Raw genomic sequence first — 15,894 nt, forward strand, 5'->3', positions numbered from 1 at the left:
TTTTTAGTAGAGACGGGGTTTCACCATGTTGACCAGGATGGTCTCGATCTCTCGACCTCGTGATCCACCCGCCTCGGCCTCCCAAAGTGCTGGGATTACAGGCTTGAGCCACCGCGCCCGGCCCCAACCATTCATTCTTAAATAATCACATCTCCCTCTAACTCTGATTCCTCTTCTCTGCCTCTTGCTTCCACTTTTTTAAGAACCCCTGTGATAATAATGAACCTACTTTGATAACCAAGGATGATTGCTTTATTTTTTATGTATTATTTTTTGGGGAAGTGAAGTCTGGTTGAATAATTGCTTTATTTTAAGGTCAGCTAATTAGCAAATCTTAATTGCATCTGCAACCTTAATTTCTCTTTTGTCATGCAACCTAACACATTCAAATATTCACTAGGATATGAACATTTGGGAGAAGATCTTTATTCTACCTATGCAGTTCCCTTCTGAATTACTTTTGGACCATCGGAGGTAAGTAAATGTAAAGACTTGTTCAGCATCTGTCTTCCCAGCTGGACTGTGTTTTGGGAGGTGGGGGTCAAGCCTTTAATTTAGATTACATCTTTTTTTTTTTTTTTTTTTTTTTTTTCCTGAGGTGGAGTTTTGCTCTTGTTCCCCAGGCTGAACTGCAATGATCTCGGCTCATTGCAACCTCTGCCTTCTGGATTCAAGTGATTCTCCCGCCTCAGCCTCCCAAGTAGCTGGGATTATAGACATGCACCACCAGACCCGGCTAATTTTTTTATATTTTAAGTAGAGATGGGGTTTTACCATGTGGTCAGGCTAGTCCTCAACTCTTGACCTCAGGTGATCCACCTGCCTCAGCCTCCCAAAGCGCTGGGATTACAGGCATGAGCCACTGCGCCTGGCCATAATGTAGATTACATCTTAAATGTGCAATTTATAACTGATGCAGTCCTTCTCATAAGTTGATGATGGTTGGGTGAATTTTTTTTTAAACTTTTATTCTTTTATAGATTTTTAAATACCAGATACTGCTTTTTTTTTTTTTTTTTTTTTTTGAGACAGAGTTTCGCTCGTTACCCAGGCTGGAGTGCAATGGCCAATGGCATGATCTCCGCTCACCGCAACCTCTGCCTCCTGGGTTCAAGCAATTCTCCTGCCTCAGCCTCTCGAGTAGCTGGGACTACAGGTGTGCGCCTGTAATAATCCCAGCTACTCAGGAGGCTGAGGCAGGAGAATTGCTTGAACCCAGGAGGCGGAGGTTGTGGTGAGCCAAGATCGCGCCATTGCACTCCAGCCTAGGTAACAAGAGTGAAACTCCGTCTCAAAAAAAAAAAAAAAAAAGAATGCTTACATGTAAGAGCTTTACAAACCGATTTGATTCTCATGACAACCTTATCAAATATGTGCAATTGTTATGATCATCCTTGTTTTACAGATAAAGAAACTGAGGCATAAAAATACCAGTAACTTGTGCAAGGTCAACAGACAGTATGCAGCAGAGATGGGCTTTGCAGCCAGGCAGCCTGGGGCCATCCTGAATCCTTGTTCCTAGGCACCATACCAAGCAGCCTTGTCCTCTGGGTTTCTGCTTACTCTTTAGGCCTCGCTACTCTGGTAGGCAAACTTGTCATTTCTTCAGCAAAGCTGGCCCGCTCCCTCTGACACTGGTTCCTCCCCCTTGCAACTTGATGTTCATTTCTCCCTCTGTTCTCAGTGGTACAGACTTGTGACCACCTGTGAGCTTGCTGTAGGGTCATCTTACCCCATTAGGGCCGTCCCATAGACAGCAGGTTGCTGGCTCCCAACATGATACCCATGCCATGCAAGAATCAGGGGGACAAGCCTGGGCACAGTGGCTCATGCCTGTAATCCCAGCACTTTGGGAGGTCGAGGCAGCTGGATCATGAGGTCAGGAGTTCATGACCAGCCTGGCCAACATGGTGAAACCCATCTCTACTAAAAATACAAAAATTAGCCAGCTGCGGTGGCAAGTGCTGTAATCCCAGCTACTCGGGAGGCTGAGGCAGGAGAATCGCTTGAACTCAGGAGGCGGAGGTTGTGGTGAGTGGAGATTGGCCATTGCACTCCAGCCTGGGTAATGAGATCGAAACTCCATCTCAAAAAAACAAAACAAGGCCGGGTGTGGTGGCTCACGCCTGTAATGCTAGCACTTTGGGAGGCTGAGGTGGGTGGTTAACAAGATCAGGAGACCAGCCTGGTCAATCTGGTGAAACCCAGCCTCTACTAAAAATACAAATATTAGCTGGGCGTGGTGGCACACGCCTGTAATCCCAGCTACTCAGGAGGCTCAGGTGGGAGAATCGCCTGAACCTGGGAGGCGGAGACTGCAGTGAGATTGTGCCATTGCACTCCAGGCTGGGCAACAGAGTGTGACTCCATCTCAAACAAAACAGAAAAGAAACCAAAAACAATCAGGGGGACTCAGGAAAGCTTGGCCTCAGAGCTTCTTTTGCTCACTCAGGTTTTCACTGCAGGTTCACTTTGTCATGGCTGCCCCTGGTTGGGCATAAAAAAGCCTTGGATACAGGTTCTTCCTAGAGTCCCTAGTGGGGAGCTGGGTGAGAGCCCCCTCTGTGCACGGAGCACCACTCATTAGGCAGTGCACCTGTCCAGACCCCATCCGAGACCTGGAGAGGAGGAACAGGCTTGAGACCCTTCTGACCCTCTTCTCTCCCCTTTCCCCATCCTACCACCCAGCAGGCCAGAATGGACATGGGGCTTTCTCTGTCTTAGAGTTGGCCTTGCTATTCTTCGTGGAAAGGGCCTCTGCTCTGCTAAGAAAGGACTCCAGGAGCTGGTCATTCAGGCTTGGCCTTTGCTTTATTAAGGAGGGAGAACCTGGAAGGATTTGGAAAATCTCTTAAATCACAGCTAATCTCTTCAGCTATACAGTGGGACACCAAAACCTTCAAGCCTGGCCCATGAAAGACATTCGGTGTGTGGTAGTTATTTAGCACTTCCTCTCTCTCTCTCTCTCTCTCTCTCTCTCTCTCTCCCTCTTTCTCTCTCTTTCTCTTTCTCTTTCTCCCTCTGTTTTCCTTGAGATGGGGTCTTGCTCTTGTTGCCCAGGCTAGAGTGCAATGGTGCGATCTTAGCTCACTGCAACCTCTGCCTCCCAGATTCAAGAGATTCTCCTGCCTCAGCCTCCAGAGTAGCTGAGATCACAGGCATGTGCCAACACACTCAGCTAATTTGTGTATTTTTAGTAGAGATGGGGTTTCACTATGTTGGCCAGGCCCAGGCTGGTCTCAAACTCCCGACCTCAGGTGATCCACTTGCCTCAGCCTCCGAAAGTGCTGGGAATACAGGCGTAAGCCACTGTGGCCGGCCTTATTTATCACTCTCCAAACTCAGAACTTACACACTTCTCTGTCTGAATGTAGGAAATTTGTTTTACATTTTGACTCTTCATGAACATTGTACGTAACTGAAACAAATGCTACACAAAACAATACTTATTACTACTTAATGCAGTGCACCCAGTTAATTTTTAATATATTCTTTCTTTGTAAAAAGAAACACCCTGGTGGTGACCCATGACCCCTCTCCTCAGACAGACTTGCTTGCCCCCTTCTCTGAGATCTCATAGTGCTCTCTGCAAAGCTCCACTCAAATACTTCTCCTACTGCATTGCAATGTATGCCATTCTTTCCCATTAGGGACTCTGCCCTTTTCATCTTCGCATCCCTAGCACACCCACTAGTAGACACCCAGTGAGTATTTACTGAAGGAGTGAGTGGAAAATGCCTGTCTGTGGGCTCAACAGAACAGAAAAGGATAGTGCTTCCCTCTATTGTGACGCCCAGTGTGGTGTTGGGGAGCTCAGACCTTGGTGTTGAGCAACCTGGGCTCAGGGAGGAGTTACAATGGATGGGAGTATATACGCCTGCTGCAGAGAGGACCTAAATGTGTAGCGCATGAGGACCAGAGACTTTAACCATTTCCCAGCTCCTTGGTTTTTTACCCCCAAACTGATGTGTTTGCATCCCCATGCTAGAATGCCTGTATGTCCTCCACAGTAATTTAATTATATAAAACTGACTGTATAGACTCAAAAATTTGGGGCATTTGGCATTCTTGCAAAGCCAGACTGTAGGAAACATGATCATCGCTGAACACACTGAATGTGGTTTAGGTAGCAAAGCAAATGACCTAACAAGGAATGTATGTGCTGAGCCTAGTTCCTGTTAAATTAATAGATTCACGTTCTGGCACATCCACAGCCTCACAAGTCATAGCAACCGGATGACGGCATGGCAACACAGCAGCTGCGGCCACTGCACATGAGAAAAATCCGAGCCTAGTGTCTCCAGAGGGAAAACAGAAATGGCCTCTACAATTGCCGGCTTGTACTGGATTGACTGAAGGGAGGGGTCGTGGGGGCAATCACAAGTAGATGCCTGCCCTGGTCGGGGATGCAGTATGACATCTCTCCTGCTTCCTGAAACTTTGTTTTATATTTTAAAAGTAAATAATTTGTTCCAGCCAGAGAGGAAATGTTGCTGAGAGTAAGACACCATCACGTGGACAGAATGTTTTCCCTTGCCCTGGCAGCAGTGTGGAGGTGATCCTTATCAGAGAGAGTCCATGACTTGCTCTTTAACAGCAGGACCACAAACCTTTCTTCCTAGTTTTTTGACACTCCCCTAACCCCAACCAAAATCACCTACCCCCTCTGGCTGCCAGAGCTGAAAGCCCTTCTTGCAAACTCTCCTTCTAGGACGAAGCCCTGACTCCACAGCCACTGTTTGGGCCAAGCCCGAGGGATCAGGGTAAATGCTCGGAGGAGGAGGAAGAGGATGCCTGGACAGATGTCAATTCTGGTGACACAAAGACATCTGCATGTGCTGTCAGGTAGGTGACACCCAATACCAGGGCTGCCTGGGACCAGGCAGCAGTCCACACCCCTGACCTAGTTTAAATTTGAGAATGACCCTTGCTCTGCAGAAGGACTGGAGCTGGGCCTTCCGTTCTTGGGGTTTGTGTCTTGTGCTTAGATCTGGCTCTGGCTCCTGCTTTCCTTTCCATGTTCTATCAGGAAGGCCGTAGAGTGTTATCACTGGGCCCCCATGGATTCTTTACAGATCTGTGTTATTCGTGGCCATATAATGAATTCCTCAAAACACAGCAGCCTAAGACAATATTTATTATCTTATAGTTTCTGTGGGTCAGAAATCCAGGCAGCTTAGCTGGGTGCCTCTGCCTGAAGGGCCTGAGGGAGGCTGTAGTCCAGCTGTTGGCAGGGGTTGAAGGTCTTATCTGGTCTTGATTAATAGGGGGGGTAGGAAGAGGCATCCCTTTCCAAGCTCCCTCAAATGGTGGTTGGCAGGCCTAGTTCCCTTTCTACTGGGCTGCCAATAGTTGGCTTCCCTCACAGTGAGTGTTCTGAGAGAGCAAAAGGCATAGAGAGGACCCAATATAGAAGCCGAAGCTGTTTTTTTTTTTTTTTGAGACGGAGTTTCACTCTTGTTACCCAGACTGGAGTGCAATGGCGCGATCTCGGCTCACCGCAACCTCCGCCTCCTGGATTCAGGCAATTCTCCTGCCTCAGCCTCCTGAGTAGCTGGGATTACAGGCACGCGCCACCATGCCCAGCTAATTTTTTGTATTTTTAGTAGAGATGGGGTTTCACCATGTTGACCAGGATGGTCTCGATCTCTTGACCTTGTGATCCACCCGCCTCGGCCTCCCAAAGTGCTGGGATTACAGGCTTGAGCCACCGCGCCCGGCCCCGAAGCTGTTTTTAAAACCTAGTCTCAGAAGTAACATCACATCACTGGCCGTATTCTATTTGTCAGAACTCAGTCAATGGATTCAGCCCACACTTAAAGAGAGGGGATTATACAAGGGTATGAATACCTGGAGGCAGAGATCATTGGCAGGGGCATATCTTAGAGGCCTTCTACCACATTGTCCACACGGTGCCCTGGTACTCCAGCAACTGCCACCCTATATACAGAAAAATGCAATGTATGTGTAAGTGTCAGGCCTTCACATGTTTACATTGTCTGCCAATTACTCCTGGGCAGGCAGAAATACTGAATATTCATGAAACTGTGACTGAAAATTTGGAATCGCATACGGAACAAAAAAATATTCTGTTCTTGTTTTAGCAAATATAGAGTATCACATGATTGCCTTTAGAAGCCTGGCTGACATATTTTTTCTACTCATTGGTTGCCTTAAGCAGAATGCACTAAGGAATTACTTCTATTTATCCCAAAATTGAAATGGGCAATCCTTTCACCATCTCCCCACAATAGTACGATGTAAGAAGAATTTCAGAGAAGTTTAATTATTGAGTCTAATGATCCGCTTATTTCTGAAAGCAGTATTACTTTTCTTGCACTGCACATTTTGTATTTATAATGTGCCATTAATATCTTAGTAAAAATCAGAACTAGGGCGTAGCAGCTGCAACGTGGAGGATTTCATGTTGCTAGGAGAGCTTCGATCTTCATACTTTCTGTCTTTGGGTGAGTCTGTGGCTTTCCATGAGGGATTAACACAGACCTGGGGATCATTTCCCAAATGTCATTTTCCATCAGTCTTACATCCACCTTTCTGAACAAAGCCTTCACTCAAGTCTATGGTTTCCTGTGTTTTCATAAAAAGATGAAGCATTGGAAGGGGGAAGTTTTATCTGGCCAATGTGCTAGGAGAAGTGGTATTTAGGGAAAAAAGGAAAATTGTTGAGCCCCAACTGTTGCTTTTGAACCACCTATTAAAAGGTCCCTGTTTTCCACGACAAGCTACAATGAGGCTAATGTTTCTGTTATGAAAGCCCTTCACTGCAGTTTCGAATGTCCGCTTTTTTTTTTTTTTTTTTTTTACCACAGCAAAGGCTAACCCCGTTTTTTCTCCAGCCTTATGGGATCAGGAATTCTTCCTTGAAGACTGCTGCTTAACTACGTGGTTGCTACTTATGCAAAAGGTGGCTCTCTGTTGTAGTTTTTAATAAGGTGAGCACATTTATTTTGAGCAATGATAAATTTCAGGATCACTATTGCCTGAAGCTGCCCTTCTCAGGCCTCTACCCTACTCTCTAAGTCACTTTTGACCGGTAATGAAACACGGAATGCATCAGACTCAATACACTCTTGAGTTGAGTGTAAAGGAAGAGGTGGAAATCGCGGGAGAGGATTAGAACAGAAACAACTCTGCAGCCCCAGCTTGGGCGCTGAAATAACCCCCTGAAGTGTGATACCTGGTAAACGTCTTGCTCACTTACACAACCCGTGGAAATGACGAGGGGCATCATACAGACTTTTATCGAGAACGTGGGGACAGGGACCCTTGTTTTAAGGCCCACTTAAGGCATTATTTAAGAACATATAGAGCACACTGCTTTCTGACATGCCCTTTTTAGCCCCAACACCAAAGGGAAAAACTTTTTCTTTCCCCTCCCCACCCCTCTGTGTACTGGTGTTTCTCCTGGAACCCCAGCTCTCCGGGGGGCCCTGAACCCCAACACCACCTTCCAGACCAGCCTGGGAGCAGGGAACTCCAGCGCGGTGCCCCACATCGCACTTCGGCGCGGAAACCACGCGGCTGGAGCGAGCCTTCCTTCCCGGGGAGGGGTGCAGGCTAGGCGGCCCGCCGCGCAGGGCTGCCCGCACCCCCGCAGCCGAGCGCGCGCAGAGCGGGGAGACGGCGCCAGGGGTCTGGGGCGCGCAGAGCCGGGGGCGCGGGCGGGGCGGGCGGCTGCAGGGCCTGGCGCGCCACCGCGCGAGCTGCTGGGTCACCGCCCGGGCCGCGCCGCCCGCTCCGCGAGGAAGTGACGACTGCGCCGTCCCGAGAGCAACAAAGTTTGAGTCTGCGGGTCGCGCTCGCCTGCGCCTCGCGCCCCTCCGAGCCTCCCTGGGATCCGGCACGCAGGTGAGTCGCGGGCTCGCTGCCCCCTCCAGCCACCGGCCGCCGGCGTGGGGCTCGGTAGTTCTGGGGTTCCGGCTGGGCCGCGCGGGCGCGGATGTGGCTGGCCGCGTTGGGCTGGGCGCCGGGGTGCGGGGGCGCTGCAGTGAGGGAGATCCGCGGCTGGGGTCTGGGCTCCGTGCTGCGCCGGTGTTGTCGCCTCTTTGCTGCGGGACTTCAAACAGTCAGGGCTGCAGCCGGGCCACCTCCAGGCGCCGCTGGCGAAAGGAGGGGTGGGAAGAAGGGGCTTTCCGGGGCCTAGGTCTGGAGCCAGCCCTCCGCCCCGCGCCCCTATCCCTGCAGGCTGGGCGCAGCCAACCCTCGGCTCCCGCCCGGTGCTTCCCTGGGAAACGAACTCTTCCTTCTCGCAGCCCTTGTCTGGGGCGCAGGAAGGAAGTTAAAGGAACTTTCCCCCGACTTTTATTTGCTCGGCCTTCCTGGGACCAAGAGCAGAGTAGCTCGGAAGTTTGGGAAAACAACCCTACGCATTTCCAGAAAACAAAACCGGAATTGCCCCCAAGCCCCCTTGAAATGCTCCTGACTCCCCCTCCACCCTCCTCCCGAACCACGTCCCGAACCTGACAGTGATCGCTAAGGCCTAACACTTTGCAATTTAGCCATCAAAACTGTCATCACACCCACGTACATATGTGAGTGTTTTCTATATAAAACTCAGAAACCCGCTTCCAGCGGACTCTGTGGCATCTCGTTCTTTTCTGTTTCCTAAAACTGCAAGGGCTGCAGGAATGTGCATGGGAACTTTGATGGTGGTTCCCGCCGCCCTCGGTAGCCTCGTGGCGCAGGGTTTTTTAAAGAACAGCTGAGAAGTTTGTGACATCCCTGCAGACTAACTCGAGGCTGGCGGCTGGGCCAGCAGCGAGACTGCAACTGTAGCGGCGGCGGAGACACGTTGGTGTGTGCAGCAAAGTGCGTTCGAGCCGTGGAGACTCGAGATGGGGTGTCCTAGAGGTTGAATGGTGTAGTTCCTAGCAGCGGCTTCCTGCCGGCCTGTAATTACAGCATGGTTGCACAGTCAGGCATTGTTGGCGTGGATGTTTATACACAGGCTATTGTGCAAGACTCGGTGGTGGCGAACAAAACGCAGCTTTGCCTTGCAAATGCGCAGGATAGATCTGGGTCTGAGCTGCAATCTCCTAATTCTTTTTGCCCTTTAACCCTAGCTAGGTGATTTAGTTCTTTCCCTGTCTCTCACTTTTGACAACTTGCCCAAAACCTGAGATGTGGTGTGGACTCGGGAGGCCACTATACTCCTACCTTCCGCAGCCTGAAAACTATCCTAGCACTGTACCCTTATTTGTCTTCAGAGAAAATGTGGGATGACGTCAGCAGGAAAAGGAGATGGGAGATGGCTATCAACCTCTCTAAACGGGAAAGCTGTTTGAATTAGCAAAATTGCACGGGTGGCTGGGTTGGGGCTGAGTTGCAAAGAGAACTCGTCAGATCATGTGTGACTGAGCTGGCGTGCTAGACTTTAAGACTGGAAGTGTCAGCTGCAGAAACTTAGTAGGTGGTGGGTCCTTAATTCCTTTATTGTGTTCTGAGCAAAGAGGAAACTCGTAAGTGCTGGCACTTGGTGTGTCTGTGCTGGTGGTCTGGATCTGGGAGGAGCAGAGGAGTGATTCATGCACATTTTCTTCAGAGGAGCCCCAAGGCCTGCTTTCTTAGCAGGGGCTGTGGCACAGACCAGGGCCGGGTCCTCACATCTGCGATGCTGCCTTGCAGGAACAGAGCCAAGCCAGCAAGTATGGAAAGAAGGGAAACAGTTTCTTGTTGAGGGGCTTACAGGGGAATAACTGTATAGAGAGATTTAAAATACAGTTTAAAAAAAAGAAAGCATGTATTGGATTTGTGCAGGGCCATTGTTTTCACATTTTGAATCTCAACCTGATAACTCCCTGTCCTAGGCAGAAGATGCTCACGGGCAGCACTCAACCCAGTTAGGTTGCTGTGTGGCTAGGTGGTACCACCTCATGCCGGGCATGGGCAGCCTCTCTGCTCAGAGTGGCAGGCACTGAAGGTTCCAGTGCACTGGAGTTTCTCCATGCCTGGCCTTTCTTCCAGCCAAGTATCTGAGCTTCACCTGGAGGAAAAATGCTGTTTTGCGGCCTCGTGCCAGGTGTGTGTCACGGGCACAGTGACCGTTTGTCAAACCAAAACATTAGGGTACAGTCCCTGGCAGGTACCTGTGTGCTTCTAGAAACTCGAGAACAAACATGTAAAATCAGGACAGTTCTGGAAAGTCTGGCATGTATGGTCACAGTTGCCACAGGGGAATGAAGTTTGAGCAAAAGCAGCACTATGGTCGGAGTCACCCCAGGTTGCACAACCCTCTGCTCTAGAGACATTTAGTTTTTACTGAACTTGACTGTGAAGCTTCTGGTTAGTTGGATCACCTGACCAGGACTGCCATATGAGGGCCTGATGGTGCCTGGTGCTAGTCTTGGGGGGCAGGAGAGGGGAGCATTTCCTTCTGACCCCAAAGCTTGAGTTTGTTATCCTCTGTGTTACTGTAGAACTTAGAGAGACTGGCCGGGCGCGGTGGCTCAAGCCTGTAATCCCAGCACTTTGGGAGGCCGAGGCGGGTGGATCACGAGGTCGAGAGATCGAGACCATCCTGGTCAAGGTGGTGAAACCCCGTCTCTACTAAAAATGCAAAAAATTAGCTGGGCATGGTGGCGCGTGCCTGTAGTCCCAGCTACTCAGGAGGCTGAGGCAGGAGAATTGCTTGAACCCAGGAGGCGGAGGTTGCGGTGAGCTGAGATCGTGCCATTGCACTCCAGCCTGGGTAACAAGAGCGACACTCTGTCTCAAAAAAAAAAAAAAAAAGAACTTACAGAGACTGAAAGTGCCCCAAAGCCCTCCAGAGTGTGGCTGGGAGAGTGGAGGGGAGGGGTCCCTTGCAAAGGCCAGAGAAAGAGGGAAGCCAGGCTCCCCTGAGCTGCAGAGCCATCTGGAGCAGTGCAGGCCCCTCACCTTCAGTTCCCTCTGGCTGATTTTTGTGCCGAACTCCGGCCCTTTCTTTGGCTTGCTCAGCTTTGCCTTACCATTCAGGGAGCTTGATCCCAAACTGTTACACAGAGACAGAATTGTAATCCAGACTTCCTCCTCCACCTTACCTAAATGCTAGTTTATGACTTGAAGTTGTTGCCCAGTTCACGGCCACTGAGCAGCCCTGTCTGCTGCCTTGCCATGCACGATTGATTAGGAACGACAGTGAAAAAGCTCTGATTCAAAACTTGACAGGGATTTTTAAAAAGTTTATTGTTCTAAGAGGAAAAAATATTGGAGATAATTAAGGAACCCAGCGAACTCTGGCAGAAACCCCGAGGTGCCACTGAGAAGCCGATGCAGGAGTCTCCTGGAGAGGGTGGGCTTCAAAGGGTGGCCGCCCAGGGCCCAGTATTGCTATTTCCATTCATCTGCCCCTTCCTGGCTGCCCCACATCCTACACCACAACCCAGGGTTTTGACATCACAGCTCACCTCCAAAAAAGGAGGCCGAACACCCTCAGCTAAAGAGGGTATTCCAGTCGCATAAGAACGCGCTACAGTTTTCCAGACACCTTGGCTGGCAGTTCTGTCCTGGAAATTTGCTTCCTTCTTTAAAATGTGCCTCTCTTCATTTTTTGTTCTCACTGAAGCATCTCTTTGTGAGCCCCTTAAACCTTCTTTTTTTCTCGTCTGCATGACACAGGGCAAACGCTTTACGACTTACTGTCTCAAGTGCTACTTGAAATACACACAGGGCTTTGAATAAGCTTCGGATAAAGTCCTGCTCTGTAATCTCACTTAAAATGCCTCTTTGCCAGGGTCACCTTCCTGCCCAGCCATCTTCAATGGCTCCCCACTGTCTGCATGGTAAGGATCAAACTTCTAGGCCAGCAGTCAGGGCCCTTCTCCGTAGGGGTCTGGCTTTTGCAGCTCTCCCGTCCTGACCCTCGGCTCTGACCCAGTGACCCACTCTGTGTGTTTGCCCAAACCACTGATGGCAAGCATTCCTACCTCCTGTGCTTCCCCAGAGGCCTGGAACGCCTCCTTTCTCTCATCCATGTGGCTCAATCCTGCTCCCTTTCCGTCCCGTTTGTGTCCCCCTCCTTGAGAATTTCTCCCTGTCACATCCTGGGGGCCTGCCCCGGGACTCCAGCAACATCAGCCTGGGCCCTGTGCTGAGGAAAACCTTGAGTCCTGGACTAAGGATTTTCAGTTTCTCTTTTGGGCCATGACTTTGATCACATGCCCTGTTCAGCTCATTAAGTGAGCCTTTGGGTGAATAAATATTATCTTTTTTTTTTTTTTTTGAGACAGGGTTTTGCTCTTGTTGCCCAGGCTGGAGTACAATGGTGCCATCTCAGCTCACCACAACCTCTGCCTCCTGGGTTCAAGTGCTTCTCCTGCCTCAGCCTCCAGAGCAACTGGGATTATAGGTATAAACCACTATGCCCGGCTAATTTTGTATTTTTAGTAGAGACAGGGTTTCTCCTGTTGGTCAGGCTGGTCTTAAACTCCCGACCTCAGGTGATCCGCCTGCCTCTGCCTCCCAAAGTGCTGGAATTACAGGCATGAACCACTGCGCCTGGCCATAATTTTCAACTAAACTGGAAGCCCCCTGTTTTATATATCTTCGTATCTCCAGGCCTGGTGCCCCACTCATAGCAAGTCTCAATATATGTTTTACAATGCTGATACAAAGGGCAGTGGCCATCAGATTTTGTGCACTTGAGTGTAGGCACACACACCCAAGCCAAGCGCAAAAGCCGTAGTTCCTGGTTTTAGTTCTGAACATGAAGCCAAGCCTGCCTCCTCTGCCTGTTGACCGCTCTCAGCCTCCTGGCTTTGCACCTCATTGTTTTGCTCCATTTCCAGCATCTCTTTCCTGAGTGTCAGTGTCTGACCAGCTTTGGCACTCCCTCTGTCCCAGTCAGCCTGCCTGCCCCATGATGCCCTATGCCTCTGCTCTGGTTCTGAGGGGAGATGATTTGTTACTGGGGTTGGCCTGGCCTTCTGAGGAACCAGTCTGTTAGAAGGAGGTGGGACCAACTTGCAGGCAAGATTTGTGAAGACAGCCAGGTACGGTGGCTTATGCATATCATACCAGCACTTTGGGAGGCCGAGGTGGAAGGATCACTTGAGCCTAGGAGTTCAAGACCAGCCTAGGTAATATGGCAAGACTTCCTCTACAAAAAATACAAAAAAATTAGCCAGGCATGGTGGCGCGTGCCTGTAGTCCCAGCTACTTGGGAGGCTGAGATAGGAGGATTGCATGCCACTGTACTGCAGCCTGGACAACAGAGAGACCCTGTATCAAAAATGAGAAATAAAAAAAGATTATGAGGAGGGCAAAGAGAGGCTTTTTTTTTTTTTTTTTTGAGACGGAGTTTCACTCTTGTTACCCAGGCTGGAGTGCAATGGTGCGATCTCGGCTCACCGCAACCTCCGCCTCCTGGGTTCAAGCAACTCTGCCTCAGCCTCCTGAGTAGCTGGGATTACAGGCACGTGCCACCATGCCCAGCTAATTTTTTGTATCTTTAGTAGAGACGGGGTTTCACCATGTTGACCAGGATGATCTCGATCTCTTGACCTCGTGATCCACCTGCCTCAGCCTCCCAAAGTGCTGGGATTACAGGCTTGAGCCACTGTGCCCAGCCAAAGAGAGGCTTCTTGGTTGGCTGGATGCTTGTTTTGCCAAGACAAGTGTTGAACATACAAAACTAGGCTAAACTATAAAACTGAGTTTTGGGGAGATCCTGGCTGAACCCTAGCATTGGACTTGGCTAGGAGGACTGTGTTGCTTCAGCCAGTCTTCATGCTGTTAATCACAATCTTGCCTCATAAGCCAGATTCTTTCTTTTTTGAGAAGTAATTTGCATACCATAGAATGCACTTATAAGCTAGATTCTTTTAAAATTTTGTTTTATTGAAAAATAGAAACTGGTAAATTTCTTTTTTTTTTTTCACTCGACCCAGGCTGGAGTGAAGTGGTGTGATCTTGGCTCACTACAACCTCCGCACCCAAGGTTCAAGTGATTCTCCTGCCTCAGCCTCCAGAGTAGCTGGGATTATGGGCGTCGGCCACCACGCCTGGCTAATTTTTGTATTTTTAATAGAGATGGAGGTTCCCCATGTTGGCCCTAGTGGTCTCGAACTCCTGACCTCAGGTGATCCATTAGCCTTGGCCTCCCAAAGTCTTGGGATTACAGGCATGAGCCACTGTGCCCAGCCAGAGGTCAATTTTAATTGAATATTCTTAATAAATATAAAAGGGTGAAACTAGGATTTACATATTTCTGAAAAGTTATGTATAAACTGAATTTAATAAATCAACATTTTTTCAAATCTGCTATTTTACAAAATAATCAACTTTTAGAACTGGATAGGATCTTACGGGCTATTATCATCCAGCCCCGGTTTTATAGTAACTGCAGTAACAACATCTCCGATAATCCCGTGGTTAAGGATTTAAAGCTCAGAAGGAAACCTGTGCTAACTCTCATTTTAACTGAGGCTTAGAGAGGATAAGTTTCTTCTCCAAGTTCACACAGCTGTTGAATGGAAAAGTCAGGCATAAACTCCATACTTCATTTCCACTGGCCATCCTGCATTGATAATTAGTCATCATGACCGCCGGTTTCATCAGGTCTGTTTGTAAACCAAGAATTCCATCTCCTCAGTTTCCTTAAGGCAGTACTCAAAGATTTAAAAAGATGAAACTTGAAAAAAACCCAAGAAACTAGGGGTGAAGACGAGGTCTTTAAGAAGAGAGTGGGATGCGTATTTAATAGTTTTTACCATTATATGATCTCATTGTAGTCTTAGCAGATTTTTTTTTTCTTTTTCTTTTCTTTTTCTTTTTTTTGAGACAGAGTCTCCTTCTGTTGTCCAGGCTAGAGTGCAAGGGTGTGATCTTGGCTCACTGCAACCTCCGCCTCCTGGGTTGAAGCAATTCTTCTGCCTCAGCCTCCTTAGTAGCTGGGGCTAGAGGTGCATGCAACCACGCCTGGCTAATTTTTGTATTTTTAGTAGAGACAGGGTTTCACCATATTGACCAGGCTGGTTTTGAACTTCTTAACTGGTGATCCACCTGCCTCGGCTTCCCAGAGTGCTGGGATTACAGGCATGAGCCACTGCGCCCGGCGGTCTTAGTGGATCTTAATTGCTATCAAAGTCCCCATAGTTTCCTACACAGACTCAGTTGGCCAACAGGATCACTTACTATTTTCTAAGTGCAGAACATGGGTTGAACAACACCAAGAAGACAGAGGAATGCTCCCAGTTCCCAAGAGACAGGCAGGAGAAGGCCCAGGAACACAGACCTGGCACTCCTTGAACAGCTAGTTAATGCAGGGCCAGCCATCCTCACCAGGCGTTTATGGAAGAGCTACAGGGCTCGCAATCGTGTGTGGCACAATGAGGGTGCAAAGTGGAGTCCCACGTGCTTCTTTCCCCCAGAAGGCTTCAATCAGTCCTAGCTCCTGAGATAGGTCACACCCATCCCTGAGTGAGTGAAAGAATGAAGAACCCGAGGGAAAGTCCCTTATAAACCATGACGGGGAAGGTCACTATGACCACTTTTCTTTCTCTCCGTAACTGGGGAAGTCAGATCCTAAATGCCATGTGGTCAGCACAGCTTCCTTTGAGAGATGTTGGAAGAAATCCTGAGATTTTCCACTACCTCTAGAGCAAGTGGAAGAGGGTGGGATGAGGGAAGAACTGACTGAGAGTGGATCTATCACTGGGAGAACAGAATTTGGTGAAGTGGCATTTTCTGGGGGTTAGATTCTAAAGTCAGTGTGTAAGGTGAACTATAAGAATATAATAAAGATTAACATTGAGGCCGGGCGCGGTGGCTCAAGCCTGTAATCCCAGCACTTTGGGAGGCCGAGGCGGGTGGATCACGAGGTCAAGAGATCGAGACCATGCTGGTCAACATGGTGAAACCCCGTCTCTACTAAAAATACAAAACATTAGCTGGGCA

At 49.1% G+C, this 15,894-nt stretch overlaps 1 protein-coding gene across 1 annotated transcript in view; it reads left to right on the forward strand.

The window, feature by feature from the left end:
- Positions 1 to 7,719: 7,719 nt before the first annotated feature.
- MIDEAS (mitotic deacetylase associated SANT domain protein) overlaps positions 7,720 to 15,894 on the forward strand; it is a 76,781-nt gene continuing 68,606 nt past the window's right edge. Inside the window, exon 1 of the mRNA XM_010335255.3 lies at positions 7,720 to 7,869. The gene's annotated coding sequence lies outside the window, so the exon portion shown is untranslated. The remainder of the gene's footprint in view (positions 7,870 to 15,894) is intronic.

This window comes from Saimiri boliviensis, chromosome 2, assembly GCF_048565385.1.
Source record: "Saimiri boliviensis isolate mSaiBol1 chromosome 2, mSaiBol1.pri, whole genome shotgun sequence".
Taxonomy (NCBI): Eukaryota; Metazoa; Chordata; class Mammalia; order Primates; family Cebidae; genus Saimiri; species Saimiri boliviensis.